Consider the following 18,116-nt stretch of genomic DNA (forward strand, 5'->3'; position numbering starts at 1 on the left):
TGTACAAATGTTTGTGAATAAAAACCCTGTGAGTGTGATAGAAATAAATCAGCAGATATGTCACAGAACACAGGCAAATATCTTGTTACTTGGTGCACCTCCAATTCAAATACAGTGGGAGCTTAATCCTGCTGGCTATTTTAGACAAACTCAAGTTCCTAAAATTAGAGAAACAGAACCACGGCATAGTCCTTGAACACAGACAGAATCTGAATTTTTCAGAGCTCAAGTTACACAGGAAGCCCAGCCCTGCATTGTTCATAAGCACACAGTGTGAATATCTTACAGTACACATTGCATTTGGAAAATATATGGCATGTATGATACTAATTGTTACAGTAGAACAGATTTCTGTTCCTATTGTCTGCATAAAGCAAGAGATAAACAAGAATCTGAGGGGTATTTTTTTTTTTTTTAATTACCTGTATTAAATTCTGAGAAATACCAGTGGGGGCAGCAGAATGCACACAAAGAATCAGTTTGAAAAAATATTATACTTGTCATGAAATATATGCTCTGTGAGACTCAAGAGGAATACTGCTTGGAAATAGAGCAATAAAATAGAAAAAAAATGCTTTAAGATGCATAATTATCATGCATTAAGCTGAAAAAAACAGGGCATAGAACTATCCATGCTCTTCAAAATGTCAAGTTGAACACCTTGCTGTGAGCCAGACTGCTTAATGTATGTGTGGCTTTCAGTTCTGAACTTCTTATGCACAGAGGACAGCACGACAGGATGTTATAACTTTATAAAGAGGACATGAAAACTGTAACATTTCATTAACATTAAATCAGATATTAACATGTCTGAAGAGTTACATTTTTGAAGTCTGATACTTTGTTCAAATGAACACAAGTTAAAATGTCACATGCCTGAGACCACTGCTGTGCTCAATGTCGTAGTTAAGGATGCAAAGTCAAGGGCCTCTGTGTTCAAGAATATCAAAGAAAGCCTGTTAAATCTTTTTCGTATTCAAATAAATAAACAAATCTTGCTAATCTGTCAAGTTTTTTAAATTTGAGTAAATTTTGTTCTTTTTCTTTTTGCTCCTGAATCATAGTAAAATCTGGCAAAAAACCCTTTTATGATCAAAATTTTTGCCTGAAATTCAGGATTTTTTTTGGTCAATATAGTTGTTTTAAAAAGGCAGTTTTATTCACTGTGGGCTATGGGTAATTCTCCTTGCTGACTCTGATGTTGAAAGGCTTAATTGTGACACTATTATTTGTGATGAGTGATGCCTCACTTCATGAAAATAACCCCCAAAGATAGTAAAAGCAATTAGAATCAGACACCACAAGCAAGCATGTAAAACACACTCAAACTTTTTGATCCCTGCTTCTAAATATAGCACTTATTGAAGGGATGTGGAAGCCCAGATAAGTCTGTATATGTCTGCTCTCTCTCTCTCTCTCTCTCTTTTCTTTTCCTAAGGATAGTTTGATAAAAGTAATCAGTTTAATACAATGACCTTGCTTCCAAGAAGTAGGTTACTGAAGATGATTTTGTTTGCATATGTAAATGTAATTATTTCCTGTCTGAATGCAGAGAGCTGCAGACCAAACCTCAATATGCAGAGTGAACAATGATTCAGGGGTTTAAGTAAGATACCAAAACAGCTGTACATCATTTGTCATACACGTCCATAGAAAAGTCCCCTTATGAATGTACATACAATCAAGGTTTCTCCTTTGGAACTTGGTTACTGTTCTATTCACTAGGCACCAGAATATAAGGGAAATAGGAGATGCTAAATGCCACCAGGATTTCAGGAAGTTGCAGAGTGTTTTGCTCCTTGAAGAAAAACCTTAATGTACCAGAAACACCAGAAATGTAGTTTTTAAAGTCAGAGGGGAGTGTTAATGGGATTTTCTGCATAACAGAACAGAGAACTTCACAACCAAGTACAAAGATACTGCCCAGTGACATTCTGTACAGAATTCAAGATAGCATACAACTTTGGTTTAAGCACTTCAAGTGATGGGGGCTCCTCTAGCTCTTTAGGGAAGGTTAATTACCTCTATTTCATTAACAAGCCCTTTGAATTTATCTACCTAAAATTTTCAATTATAATTTTTACTGCAACTTTAGTTTCTCTTAAAAAAATTATCTGCTAGGATTTTTCTGGTCATTATACCGGAGTGAACATACTGAATAAATTGAGTTTCCTATACTTCTTGCTATGTTTTATTAATCACTCTTTTCCCACTGCTCTCTTGTTGTTCGCTACCCTTCTAAAAATGTCAACAGCAAAACTGCATCCAAGAGACCAACAGCCATTTACAGCTGTAGTGTTCTATACCCATAGTTTATCTTTATCCTCAGAGCTATAGTATCTAACTGAGACTTTCCTTAATCTCTTGTGCCTCCAAATTTTGTCTAACATTAATGTAATCCAAAATATTCTCTCATCTCATAGGAACAACGTATATCTTTTTTTCTTGGATGCATGACCTTGGATTTTGTGTTTGCATTTTTCAGATGAGTCTACTTCACCAAGCAATCCAGATTAATCCATAAAGCTGACTTGACTCTGGGAATTTTATTTGTTTGCTTATAATTTGGTTTCAGTCCTGATCAGATCCCAACTTGTGCCCAAATTATACAAGGAACTGGAAGGTCTTCTCTAGGGCATTGATCCCACAAGTCACCCCTCATGGCTTTTAAATAGAACAGTCATTTTTTCATACCTTTGTTTGAAGGAAAACTGCCAGGACTGTAATTTTCTTGAATGTACACCTATTTGTTATCATTAAAATTTTAAAATATTGAAATAGTTGCTTTATTAACTTCAGGGACAGTTTAACAAAATTACATTTTTATGAAATCATATCTAAATCCCAAAGTCAAAATTTATACAGCCTTTCAGCATCTAAAATAGGAAGCAATGTCCAAAACCACAGAGAAGAAAGCTTGCATAAGTGCTTGCCCTTGGCTGTCTGTGGAATAGGTAAACTTCCCTGCAAAAAAATTCATGGGCACTAAACACTGTCCAGACCCCATTGCCAGAACCACACAATGGAGTTAAAAATGAAAAGCTGATCTTGAGAATCTTGTGCTAATTCTTTTTAGGAAACTAACTTGGGGCATGAGGTATTTCCAGGCGCTTGCAGCAAGAATCAGGCAGAGACTATGATGTTTAGACTCTGCCTTACAGAGGGCAGAGATGGAAGGGGACACGAACACTGGCTGCTGCGAAACCAGAGTAGGACAGTGGCTTGCCTGGGGTCTGTCCAGAAAGGCTGTCTCCTCTCAGCTGCTCAAACAGGAAATTAAGTTCCCCAGACCATGAGATTTATGTATATGCACCTGTCTGACAGACAGGCACACATCATGAGGGGGTTTGCTGGCTTCCAGTGATCATGTTTTCCAGTTTCTCTGTGTGAGCTGCCACTCTGTGTGTGCTGAAATGTGCCAGCAATATTATGCAGTAACACGGTCATGCGTATAGATTTTTTTTCTGTGTTCTAACTTAGAGATTTGAAATCAGTAATTTCAGATGTTATTGTCAGTTCAAAAATAATGATATGACTGACTGGAATAAATACTGTATATTAACCTTTAATTTACTCCTGGGATAACAGCTTTATCTAAGACATATCAAAGCAATCCAGCTCTGACTGCTACTATGAGGAAAATGCTTTCTCCAATCTTACCAGATAGAATATAAAGAGAAACAAATGGGTGATTTTGGTTTCACCCTGACAAGGACCCAATTTTCCTGTTCTGTTGGAAATGTTTTTTCTTCCCAGAGTTAGAATTAAAGTAAAATCTTTCCAAGCACAGATACTTAAGAATATTATATGTGTATTCTACATGCATTTGTATGCATATCCTGGTCTGTATTTGGGATGTGGCACTGCACAGTGTTTTAAATGATGTTGTGAATTACATGGTTCCTAAGATTGTGACAAAAATTGTCTGAGGGGGTTTTGTCTCTAAACTTATCTTTTATATTTTTTTCTAACTAGCAGCTGACAAGCTTGTTAACTTAAAAGGAGATGCTGCACCTCACTGAATCCAGCTTTATAAATATTTTAACATCATAAATGTGTTCCCTAGTGCTGCAGCACATGGTGGTTTCAACTTCTAAGCGCATAAGTATAATTCTTCTTTCAGCTGGAAGGGGAGGTAAGAGAAGAGAAAAAAACATTTCTAGTGGTGAAGAGAAGGCAGGTGAGGCTCAGTCAGGTAAGAAATCAAATTATTCTTTAACAAATGACCATCTTGGTGCTTCAGTTAATTTTGTATTCCATTTTTAAGTCCCACTGGGATGCTAAGGTGCATTAATAGAACCTATTCTTATTTTTAGTGACTGCAAGTATACTTCATCTAGAGTAATTAATACAATTGATGGTAATTCCTGTTGAAAAGAGTTTAATCCAGATAGAGAATCTTCCTTTCAAAGTCAGAAATTGCTGCTAGGTGTTCTTAATTTTCAATGAGATGTTAAATACAGCCTTCATGCACAATTCAGAATGTGAAGAAATAAAAATCTTAAGAAGATGTTACAGGTTCTGTGTAAACTGTGATAAGGAAGTATGCTTCTCCAGTTTGCATCAGAAAAATGGTTATTTTGATACAATATTTTTGTAGCCAAATGTAAAGGGTTTGCTATATAGCTTACAGGGCTGCTATAAAACAAGATAGAAATAAGGTTTTGTGTGATAAATGTGAAGATGTACAGAGGCAAATCCTTGCATCCATTTTTGCATAACACTCAGTTTCCTATTCTCGTTCCAGGAATGACAAGTGTACCACCCAATGCCACAATCCTTCCCTCTTCTTGGAAAGTCTGAGGTTTCCACTGACTCAACAGAAGCTCCACACACCCCCAGGAGGCCTCTTAGGCTGTGTTTTCTGCCTACACAAAAGAATGAGTTTATGAAGTGGAAACCTCTCTGATTTTCACTTTCCTAATCTGTACCAACCATAAAAAACCTAAAAAACCCTGTGCTTTTATACAGTTTTCAAATTATTTAGGTTCATATTTTGTATTGAAGTCTCACAGAGTTGAAAAGCCATTGTTTTAACATTACAAACTGCAGAATACATTGAGGACCCTTACCCCACATGTCTGATGTTACACTTTACAAATAAGAGCTCAGTCTAGCCAGTTCCAAAACAGTCCCTAAATATTGATAAAACAACTTTTCATGTACTTTAACCCAGGGAAAGCAAAGCTTTCTGGTGCACTATTGAAACACTGGCCTTTTAATACCATATGACTTGTGATAAATTATTGACTACATTTTTCTAAATAATGTATCCTCATCAGTTCAAGAAATTCAGTAAAGCATGGTAGAACCATCTGCCACTAGCTCAAATCTGAAATGTGTGGTCCTGTACATTTAGAAAACCGAGCACTGCTAGTATTTAACTACACGTTTCTGGAGTAATGAATACAGTCCTATTGCAAAACACCTTAAGGTGCAAGAAACTGGATCCACACATGGGAGCGGGGCAGACCACATCTAAACCTTTGGCTTGCAGGATTATGAACTGGATATCCTCGCCCTCAACCCTGACTCTGGCCATGTTCTGCTGTTCACCTGGAGGGACCTTGGACATGACCCATTACCTCTTGTCTGCCAACAAGACCTCTCACTGGTGCCATGTGGATCTTTCTTGGAGCTGTGCCCAGATCCTTGAGGGCACTGCTTGTATTGTGGTCAGCCAGATCCCCTCAGCTCATCCTCCCATGCCAGGGCAGCCCCGCTTTTGCTACTCTCTTTTCCAGCCTGTACCAGATGACAATTTAGACAGCACAGCCTGCCTAAGGGAAAGGCATGGACTGACAGAAGTTCTGAATGTTTTCTATTTTCATGTTTTGAAAGCTTTCAGCTTCATCTTTATGTTTCTTGCTTGCATTGTACAAGAATGTACAAGAATAAATAACAAGTTTCATAAAATAAAACCTGTCTACAAGGATACTGCAGTTGCCTGCCATTACAGCTGTTTACACATGTAGTCTGTTTTCAATCCTTTTTCCTACCTTCTGCTTCTCTTCCCTCCTGAAATTGAGTTCTGCTCTGAAACTTCTGAACTAACTTGCTGGTACTAGATATACAACTAAAGAAGAAAGTTAGCAAAATGATTTTCATTCTCAACCTTTTTTCCTTTAATAACCAAGACCATTCTTCAGCTCTGATGACCAAAATAATATTCTTTTTCTTATGTTATTGCCACTAAGGAGAGACTGCTCCCAATCTAGGACAGTTTTCCCTATTTTAATGCTTTAATATGTGGTGGTATAACATAATCAGAGGGCTTTGAGGCTCAGCCTGTTGTCTTTCACTCGTTTTAGCTCAAGTGTGACTGAACCAATCAGGATTCTTAGGTCTCAAAACCTCAGCTCCTTTGTTATGAAAGGGTGCCTACTTAGCCTAACATTATCTCAACAGCTTCTTTGCAGTGTTTGTGATTCCTCTAATGGAAATTGCATAATACTGTTTGCCAAGAGAAAATGTTTTGCCCTTTTGGTCATTCCTGACATCCATTGTCAAACTTTTCCCATATTCCTCTTTATGTGTTTATGGGGCACTCTCCTCCTTCTTGGAGCACTCTACCTACCCAGCTAAGCTTGTTTGTTCACATACAGAAACCCCTTTCTCCTGAATGGCCTGACAGGTGTGAACAGGATCACCAGACTCACATTGATATCTTCTGCACATTTTGAGAAACTGTTTATGTGCAGTGCAGAACCCCACTTTATGTGAGTCCTTTACTGTTTCCTAGAAGGTTGTAGAAGTTCCAGCATGGCCAGCATTGCCTTTTCTTCACTGATTTGCCATTTTCTTCCCTCTGAGGCGCATTAAAATCAATAAAGCACTGCATATTGTAGTCTCTTGTGCTGCACTGTGGGATCTATTTCATATTTTTCTTACTGTCTCAGTGGTTATTTCCTAGCACTATGCTTTTCTATTTGCAAGCTGTACAAGCCCCATATAACTGTCTCAGTTTGACAATATTTTGGTGCCGCACTGAAATTAAATAAATGGATTTCTCTATCCAGCTCCCCAGCACTTGGTGCCACTGATGTTTGCAAACATCTATAACCCTTGACTTTCTCAGGAATTTCTTATCAAATTACTGCATATTGCAACTGGCCTCATAATATTTTCTTATTCCAATCCACTATGACTTGGTCATGCTCCTTCTGCATGATATTCTGCTTTTCAGTGTGGCAGGGGTTGCAATGCATCTGCCTCCAAAAATCAGCTGGAATGCAATTTTTCACTGATCTAGTAGCATAGCTGCAAAATGCAGCAGTTGAAAGGATGTTATCCTTTGTAACAGATGAGATGTTTTGGAAGAATGCAATAATAAATATTCTATTGACATAAATGCTAGGGCACATGATGAAATATTCAAAAACTATTGCATCAGTGTACTACAAGAGTTATATGTATTTCTGTGCAGGTATGTGTATTACAGCACATGGGTGTTACCTGTTCCTATAGCCATAACTTCCATAGAGATTAGAATAATACATGTTGCTTTGGTAGGATAGGGGACATTAAATCAGAACAAAAAAAAATGCAGACTAAAGAAAATAGGCAGTGCAATAGGCAGTGCTAGGAAGGCAATGTGTGACTGTAAGCTGCTTATTGCTCTGTGATCTATTTCCTCTCTTCTTTCATTCTGAAAAAAAATACACTGTGGTCTAAAAGCCTGGCCATCCCTAGCCGACTTTGACACTGGCTGAGAAGGAGGACTGCTGTTGGTACTGGTCTCACACAGCCCTGCTGGGATAATCAGAATACAAGAAGCCTTGAAGGGATGTCTAGGATTATTTCTCACTCTCTTCCCACCACTGGATAGCAAGTGAATGTTTTCCTTCCAGTCACACTGATCTTAATGACATCTGTAGTGGACATTGTAGGACTAAACACTCAGAGTTTCTGTCCTGCTGCTAGAGCTCTTGAAGCTTAGCCAGAAGCTCTTGTTCTCCAACAGGAATCTTCACCTTTTAACTTTCACCCTTGGTAGCTTGGTCACTCTTGTTTGGGAGTCATTTTAGTATAGCTAAACTGGTTTCTCTGAAATAATGCCTCCTCAAAATTTGTGTTACAAATCTTACATCTGATTTTGACTTTTTGAAATTTTTTTATTCTTCTGAAGTGACTGGTGCAGTGCATCCTTACTAAGAAAAGAATATTAAGCAGCAACATTAGAAAGATAGAATGGCTATAATGAGTCAGACAAAAAATGCATCTGGATTTGGGTCCTGTCTCTGTCAATGGCCAGAATCAGGTGCCTTGGGAGGCAGATAAGAAGGGGCAAGCATATTGTCTTTAATTCCTAAAATACTCTTACAGCACAGTAGATTATATGTGTTCAATAATCTTTACAGAATTTATTCCTCATCATAACAATTTCTTTGCATTTAAGGTAATGAGTATTAGGATAAAATATCTAGAGCTATTCAGGTACTTGAAAAACTAAGAAACAGCTTTGACGAACATGTTAGAAATTCCATAGGTACAGCCTTGTGGCAGCTGTAGGGAAAAATAACTTGCTGAGACCCATTTCTGGTTCAAAAGTAAGCCAAATTTTTTTTTAAATGTTATCACTTCAGCTGATATTGATGAAATCTCTTCAACCCAACCTTTTAGTTTCACTAACACTGAACTAACTGAAGATTTCTATAAGAGATAAATAATCTTTGACTTTTTTTTATTATGGGATGAATTTCTTCTGGAAAGAAGTTTTGTTTCTCTCTAGTCACTGCAGAGGGAGTCTGCAGGGGTTTACCTTTAGACTGGGCACCCAATATTGACAGCAGATCAATTTTCCCTAAAAGGCAGCTCACATCCAATTTATTCTCTCCTGTGTGGCAATGCTCCCGTTTTTGCCAGCAATTTGATAGTTAGAAAGTTATCTCTAGCCACACTGTCTCACTGACTTCCTAATCTGTCCTTTAAAAGGGGTAGTAATGAACTTCATCTTCATATTCTCACTTTTTATCCTCATCCCCCATAATCACTACAAACACAGACTTAATTCTTGTTACCACCACTTTCCTGTTTATGCAAGATGGCTTTATTTTCCTGGAAATAAGGATTACAGGTAGTTGGAGTCTTTCCTGGATGCCTCCTGCTCTGTTCCAATATGTTGCTTTCTTTTCCTATTAATCACCCTCTCTTCCTTGCTGTGAGAGCTTTTACTTTTCTTCATGCATTGTGCACTATGTAATTACATTAGAGGACCTGTTCTTTTTAAGTCTGAATTGTTTCTTTATTTATAAGAGCTATTTACAAAAGTGGTAGAATTAGATAAGAATTCCAGCCCGGTGCACACAGACTGCTGTCCTGCCTCTTTTTCCAAACCTCTTTCTTTTTTGCAGTTAGTGTTTCTCCACACAAATTTCAAGCATACTTCTCATGTACACTTCTGACACTGGCCTAGATGTTGGGAATAACAAGCCGAGGAATCTTACAGCTGAGGAATCCATTTTTGAAATACATTTATTGGAGCTCATAAAACTAGACTGATGTCAAAATGGGATTGATTAAGCCACCACAGCTGGATCACTACTTGCACTAGAATATGAAACCCCGAGGAGGGTGACAGTGCTATTTAGGTACAAACAATTCCATAGGGGCACAGGAACATTTCTGCTTCAATGACTACCCTGTTCGTCATCATTACAAGAACTCCAGTTTGATCCTTGATTTTCAATGGTACAGACAAGTCAATTTATTATTGCATTTGATAAAACAGAGAGTTAAAAAATGATAAAAAAAATGCAGCAGCAGATATTCCTTGTTTATATGAATTCTAAATCAGCCAACAGGAGACATCCATAACACTATACTGTACTTGAAAAGCTCAAAACAGTTCAGTGGTACTATTTTCTCTATTTTGAGACATTTGAGATCAGAATAAGAAAAATAAACACTAGTTTTTACTTTTCAGTAAGGGTTCACTGGTATTCACCATAGAACTTGCTATTTCAAACACTTGGAAAGTTGCAATCACATCAGATTGAGAGCTGTAACTTGAGAGTAATTATATTTTGTATATATGGTTAAGAAAAGGGATGACCAGAAACCTGATGAAGTTCAACAAGGTGAAAGACAAAGTCCCGCACCTCTGGAAGAACAAACCAAAGCACCACTGCAAGCTGGACGATGACCATGGGGAAGGAATCTTTGCAGAAGATGATCTGAGGCCCTGCCATGAAAACACTTTCATAGCAAAGAAGGCCAATGGAATCCTGGGCTGCATTAGGCACAGCACTGCCAGCCATTCAAGGAAGGTGATCCTTTCCCAGCCATTCAAGGAAGGTGATCCTTTCCCATCTACTCAGCAATTGTGGAGCCACACCTGGAGTTCTGGGCCCAGTTTTGGGCTCCCTTATGCAAGAGAGGCATGGACATACAGTCACTATGATGATGAAGGGATTGGATCATCTATCATATAAGCAGAGATTGAGAGAGGCCCTGGGATAGGGGTCAGGCTGGATAAGAACAGGCTTGGGGGAAAAGGGTGCACAAATATCTGCAGGGAATATGCAATAGGACTGAGACAGGCTTTATTCAGTGGTGCTTAGTTACAAGAGCAGAGGCAATGAGTACAAGCTGAAACGTTGAGGTTCCCTCTGGACATCAAGAAACACTTTTTACTGTGTTGGTTACTGAGTACTGGCACTGACCATCCAGAGAGTTTGTAGAACCTCCATCCTTGGAGATATTTAAAACCCATTAGGCATGATTCTGGGAAATGTGCTATAGCTGATTCTACTTTAAGCCAGGGGAATGAACTAGATGACTTCCAAAAGGTCACTTTCAGATGAAGTTATTCTGTGCTTAGGCCATTCAAACCTTCTGTTTATGTAACTTTTGATAAAGCCCAAACAATGCCTTTCCAAAGGATAACTGTCTTTGAAATACAGTATGAGTGGAGATAAGTGCGTCGCCAATATTGACGTCATGCGATCCTGCAACGCCAATCTAAGGAACAATCACATATTCTCCCTTCCTTAAAAAAACCCCAAAAAAACCCAAAATGAAACAAAACTGAACATAGCAGGTTTTTTTTCAAAGTACCTTATATTTCTCGCAGTGATTTATGCACCATATTTTTTTTCTCCATGTGATAATTCTCTAGCAAATAATACATAAAAGAGCCTGGAGACAGGGACTTGAATTGGGTGTTCCCCTCTCAAGGGGAGTAAGCTAACCTTTTGACTAAGGAGTCTGGTGCTTTTGTGTTCCTTTTTTGACTCGTAAATCTTGTATACTTTGCTGCTCTATATCCCAGCCTTGGTTTATCCATTTATTTCCCAGCTGTTCAGTGCCCAATCTACTAGATAAATTTTCCATTAAAGCAGCAGATGAGGATTTTAAACCCTGAAATCTGATTAGAGACCTTTTACTCAGATTCAACTAGGAAAATATTTTCTTTATTACACTATTTGTAAAAGATAAGGACTATCATCATTACCCAAATATCCTTTTCCAGCAGCTGACTTTTTAAAATGAATGAAGGTCTGTTGGGCATTTACCTAAATTTCTGTACACTTTAGCTTGAATAAATTTTTTGGGCCTGAATTAGAAACTTACATTCCATCAGACTTCTTTTTTTACTTCCTACCATGATTTTTGGTATAAGTTGGCCTTAGGAAAAAACACATTACTTTGCATTAAAAAATTACTTGAAACATTCAGGCTTCCTTGTATTGTTTGTTTAATTTTTCTTTTAGAATTGAAGAGTATAATTTAAAAAAAAAAATCAAAAGAAAAAACTTGAGGTTTTTATTCTCAAAACATAAAACATACACTTTAAAATTTAAGACTTGTTTTTAAACTGATACATTTCTGTAAACAAAGTGATATATGAGAAATAGCAGTGCTGTAATTTTGTCTTCTGCTGAAATACAAAATGTCTTGGGATTAAATGTTTCAGTCAACATTTCTTTTCCTTTATTCTTTTTTTTCTTTTTTCTTTTCTTCATTTAAGTATTAAAATGCATGCCACAATAAGAGTTAAAGAGGAAAAAAATGAAATAAACAAAACATTGGTCTTCCAAGTAGTCTGAAACTGTCATTAAAAGCCAAAAAAACAAAAGAAACCAAAAATACCATGACTTCAGTGGAAAAATAAAGAAATTTAGCAAGGCTACATATTACAATTTTTATCAAAAAACCTTTCAGCTGCTCCCCATAGTTTCTGATATGTGAGGATTTGCTACTTATGCAGCAATCTTACTTCAGCAATTTTAGACTGAGGAGAAAGTAGTGAAAAGGAGTCAGTTCCTTTCATCTGAAGTATCATCCTCACCTGAGGCTCTCCTAATTCCTGCCCAAATCTCTAACTGAAATATCTCTATTGATCACACATATATGACAATGATGGATTTCATCTCCTGGAGTATCAAAGCACTCAATTTTATGCAGAGGACAGTCTCATGAAAGTGAATGTTTCTGCTTGTGTTTTTTACGTTAGGCACACAACTCCACAGAACAGGTCTGAAGACAGCAGTTCTCTCTCTCCAGTGTTTTTTAGGCCAAATAGAGCATATTAAAGCAGAAAACAGCTGTTGAATGTAAAACCTGCTTTTTTCAATGTCTGACTCCCCAGTTCTAGTCCATGACTTTGAGGTGCAGTTGCATTCAGTCACTGGGCCTGTGTAGAGGTAATGGTCGTACAAAGGTATTTCACTCCAAATATTTCAGAGTGCTTTTGGTCTCCATGTGATACAGCTTCTATCTTGCAGAAAAACTGAGTTATCATTTTTTTGCTTTAGGCAGGTAAGGAGTTCCCTTCCAGTTGACTTGAAAAATCATACAAAAAATGTTTAAAGAGCAACTGCTATTAGATCAGTTCAACCAATAATTCCAGTGACCTTATATGCTTAGCACAGCCAAGTATTTTTTAAACCCCCCAATCTCTACCTTTTTCGCTCAGTTATTGAATTTCAGAAAGAAGTGCAAGACATTAATATATCAGCTGGAACAACCAAGACTGAATATTATTGAGCTTTCTTATTAAAAGTGGAATTTTCATTACAATTCCTTTCTTCTTCCTGAAAAATCATGATGTTGTATTGTGTGTTCTGATATGAGAGTGTAGCAGCAAGTGCCTAGGAGGTAATACAGTTTAGGAAAAAATTACATATGATGGCTGGCCCAAAGGTAATTTATACATTTGTTTCCTTGTTGGCAGGCTGCATTTATAACAAGAAGTTATGCACCTGAAGCATCAGTGCATTGATTTCTTAGTGACATAATAGACAGAAAGGTTGTTTTGCATAATCTGATCTACAAGGACATGTAAGTCTGTCAAGAATGAAAGGAGTTGGATGTTTCTGTTAAATTCAATGGACTGTCATGTGAGAGTAAAAACCACTTCAGCAAAAAAAACCATAGAATAATCAAAGTGAAGTGAGTGACATACTGTAAATTTGGCTTATGGTTTGATCTAGAATCACAGATACTATCTCCCTATAAATCCCTCGTCCATTTGAAAATTATGTGCTCTGTGCAGACACAAGCTGGTTTTCTTTTACTATAGATGCTCACTCTTAGCTTTCCTCCTCTGGAAGAAAAAAAAGTCAATAAAATGTTTTAATTTCCCGAATCACTCCTGGACACAGTTTCTCTGTTTCGTAAGAAAGCACCTTGCTGTCCCTGGCCCCTCCTGTCAGTGAGTGTTCCGTGAGGGAAACTGGGCAAAGGCTGCCCACTGTGTGAGCTGAGGAGGTGTTTCCAATGTCTTAGCTCTGACAGCTTTATGCGAACTATGCAGTTGTGAAGGATGTTTTTAACTGCTTTGTTTTCTTCATAGACTGTGACTGAGATACAGCTGCTTAATGCAGAGGCTTGGACACCTCTGTTGCCAGGGCTTCTCTCCATCCTGCATCCCAACCCCAAATCTGTGATGACCATCACAGTTGTGCAATGGTGTATGATGGCCCACAGTAGCAGCCACAGTGGCTGCTCCAGGAATAGTCTAACAGTATCCTTCCAGGTTTGACACGACACTGAGGATTTGAGACAGTGTGTATGAGGCCAGTTCACACTGTGGACGAGGCTTGCTTGCAGTTATCTGTAGTTAACTACAAAGATTCAGACGCATACTTAAGTTTGAGCTTTTATTTGCACGAGCTGCCCTGCTGGAATCAATGGGATTACTGTTGTCCTGTGAGACATCGATGCTGGCAGGACCACTGCGTAAGATGGGCCCTGTTCAACCAGGCACTCAAGCCTGTGTCTGCCTTTCCTCATTCAACAAGTCCCCTTAATGGAACTCAAGTGTGTGCCTAAGTGCTTTCTTAAGCCTGAGAAGTGATAGCTCATATAATTGGGGTCAATGAACAGCAACTGTGTTAGCAACCACGTAATGAATGACATTTTCTCCATGTCAAGCATAGATGAAGTGTTTGAAAGCAAGAATGGTATTAGCCATTCCTATTATATATGCAAAGTGCAACAATGATACCTTGAAGTAATTGCACTCTGGAAAAGAAACTTTTATTCTTTTCCAATGAAACCACTCTACTATATTTTATCTATATTTATTCGTAAAAATAGAGATGCAGATTTTCTACATGGATACTAGTTTGAAAAATAAGTTGAAAAGCACTTCTCAAATCAGTGGCAAAACATTTACATCCAGGGATTATGTAAAACTAGTTGAAATTGTACAAAAGTAATTTATCTGATTTTAATCTACAAAGATTGAATTAACAATCAACCTTAGTTATTATTATACTTATTAATGTGATTCAAATCAAAACCATTTGTTTCATATTGAAAGGTTGATTAAAACTTCTAAAAACATACTTCGGAATCTTTTTTTCAAATCAAAAAGTAAAAACATTACCTAAAAATATTACTCCAAAAATGATGATTTGATGAAAATAATTTGCTTATTTTGCTCCAGCTTTTAATATGTTTGGACCATGGAATGCAGTTTTTCACAAATTTATATGAATTAATGAAAAGGCACCAAATTAGTCAGCTACAATCTCAGTACTAAAGTTAATTTAGTTCAGTTATCAAAACAATTTGAACATGAAGTTATCTAAGATGTTTCTAGTTTTAAATTTGCTAGAAATCCAAGTCTGGATCATCAGGAATGGAAAACAGAGAAGGCCCTTTCTCTCTAAATCCTGTGCAGTGACCTGCCATGGGTTATGGTTTGCATAATTCATAAAAACAGCAGAGAAAAAAAAAGACAAGTCCATGTTTCAGTTGCAAAATTACTCTTTGGTTAAAAATGCAAAGACCCCAATGGCACTGCAATGAATTCTCCTCATTCTAGCAATACAGATTTTCCATACAAATTAGAAATGATTTCTGAGTATCAGATCATAGAATTATATCAGGGCTTGAGGGCAACCAAAACTTTTGAAAGTCATTCAACCTTTCTTCAAGTGTTAAGGTAGTAATTCAGGTAAAATTTATGCTTCAAAATTTGTTCTGTCCTGGTTTGAAAGTGGTTCAGTGAGCACTTCTGCTAGATCACTCTGTACCCTTGGATGAATCCCATCCAGCCCCACACACTTGTGTGTGTGTGTCTAAGTGGTGTAGCAGGTCACTGACCATTTTCCCTTGGATTATGGGATTATTCATTCTGGCCCCCATCCCTGCCTTCTGGCTCAGAGGGCTGGGTTCATTCATGTTGACCTTCAATTCTCCTACATTTCACTTCTCTCTTAAAACACAGATGTGCCTGCTTATGATCTTCCAGCCTTTCTGCCTTTTCCCATCTGTAGCTTTAAATTTTTTCTTTGCCTCTTACAGAGGGATTCTTGTCTCTGTAAAGCAGGTAGATCTTGTCCTTCACTTTCCATGATAAGTGATACAGAAGGAGGAAAAAGGAAGTGGATGAAGTAAAATGAGAACTGTAAAGCTAACAGAAGTGATTTAAGTATAGCAAGATGACCCGAGCCCCTCAGCTGTGAGGCACTGTCTGTGTCTGTGCATGAGAAGAGGAAAAATCTATCCCTCAAGCACATGGAGAAATGAGTTACTGCTCTTCTGCAAGAGAGGAATTAATAACAACAGCCAAAGAGAGGAAGAATTATTCATTGCCTGCAAGATTTCCCTGAAAATTGATAATTTCTAAAATTTACTATCTTACTGAGATCCTGTAGAACTCAAAATCCTAAATTTACTCCATAAGCATATTTTTTCCAAAACCAAAAATAAATTCATTGTAAATGGAAAACTTGCCATTCTGCAAGTAACATACAGCATGAGGTAATCTGTTTCCCTGCAAAGGGAAGCCAGCTTTTTGAATGTATTCTGAGACACAGACATTGACTTGCTGAAGTTACTTGCCCTTTCAAAATATACTCCCTCTTAAAAGATCAGTTTATGAAAGTTTACCTTAATCTGAATAACCCTGATGTGAATGATTTGAACAAGAATACTCTGCTGATGCTTATAAAGCCCTTTGGGATATTCATCACGGCCAGGTTCTGTTTTCAAGAAACAAATACAGTGCAATATTAAGACACCTAATTTTGTCTCTCATGTAGGTGTCTGCTTGTGTGATAACTCTCTACCTTCCCACTATATGGGCCAATAAGGCTCTGCTACAGTCAATGGACACACAGTCAATGGAGCCTAAGGAGTGATGTAGATGACCAGATGATAGATAACTGCTTCTGGAGGAAAAGCCTTGCTCTGATCCCACGGTGGGCTCCACACTGTTAACAACAACAGCATAGTTGCATAACATGGCACACAAGATGCCTCCCTATAGAAGGTGCCTAAATTCTGGTACCATAATATTGAATTAAAGGCCTTGTCTAGAGGGTAGTAGGGTTTCCATGACCCAGCTGGGGCTGTGCTGCCTGTGTGCAGCTGTTGCTGCAGAGGTGGGTGCTCCTCTCACAGCCGGTGTCAGAGCTGCCCGGCCAGCACAGGGTAACCAGATACCACAGGGCATTTCTAGGGCCACATGATTTCATGTAGCTTGCTCAAGATCCAAGAATCCTTTTGGATTTCAACTTGAAATCCTTCAATTTTCCATGTTTTTCACATCACAAGGGTGAGACTAATTTAGTGATTTGTTTTGGAACAGGACTGTAGGTCACCTCATTTTTGGCCTCAGTTCATACTGCAGAGCAGCCCCAGAAATATTGCAAGGAAGCCCTCTTGGGCAAAAAACCCCAGATGTACTCCAGAAGCATTCCAATGACATCTCACTGCTGCAGGCATTAAAACCATGGGGTCTGACCCTGAACCTTCCATACTGTGCAAGTCAGGTCCTCAGCACCAAAAGCTTTGCTCTGAAAATCTCCTACTGGGCTGCACTTGTGGCTAATGGAGTTGTAGTGCCAAATTAGCACTGAGCTCATTTTGCTGCCCCTGTGTTTACAAAATATGTCCTAGGAAACTTGAATACAGAGCTCTGCATGGGGTATTTTAGGAGTGAGAACAACTAACTCTATGGATCATAGTATGGATTTTTAGATCAGATGTCATGCCTGATTAACCATCTGGCATTACTTTAGTTGTTGAGTTATGTAGTTATAACTCTAATGAACAACGTGGCTGACTACAAGCTGGGTATTGGAAAGTTTCAATTTTAAACATGTTGATCACAAATGAAAGTTGGACTTACCGGGTTAAGTTGTAGAACTGTAACCTAAAAATCTCACACAATGAACAAACACAGTTAGGTCATATGTAGGAAAAAAAAAGGCGGTATATAAAACCCACCTTATGTTAATCTTATATTCACTCCTATGTTAAGCACTTCTTTCTCTTTGATATCCACCTCTTTCTGTCAGGTCTTGAATGTAAAAGCGAGAGGGAGTCCAACCTAAAATTTGCATTTCCATAAAAAGCACCAGGTGTTATGCTATTTGCTATTCATGCTAGAGACAAGTTCCTTCTATCTTTCTGAAGTTGTGTCACTGCGAGAAAGGGTATGAATCCACAGGGCTTTGGGACGTTCAGTAATAAGACAATCATCAGGAGACAAGAGATCAGGGTCTGGATATGTTTTCTACAGGATGTTATTTAATATTTTAGTGAGTGGCTTTGAAACACAAAATGCACAAACAGAACAGAATTAGTATATTTTTCTTATAAAAGGAATGCATAATTTGCAAAGCTGTAGCTCATGCTCCCTCCTCTACATGTTC

At 38.0% G+C, this 18,116-nt stretch overlaps 1 protein-coding gene across 2 annotated transcripts in view; it reads right to left on the minus strand.

Annotated features, from left to right (window-relative positions):
• Positions 1–18,116, minus strand: part of NKAIN2 (sodium/potassium transporting ATPase interacting 2) — a 530,520-nt gene that overhangs the window by 161,788 nt on the left and 350,616 nt on the right. The gene's annotated exons all lie outside the window — the stretch shown is intronic.

This window comes from Corvus cornix, chromosome 3 (genome assembly GCF_000738735.6).
Source record: "Corvus cornix cornix isolate S_Up_H32 chromosome 3, ASM73873v5, whole genome shotgun sequence".
Classification (NCBI taxonomy): Eukaryota; Metazoa; Chordata; class Aves; order Passeriformes; family Corvidae; genus Corvus; species Corvus cornix.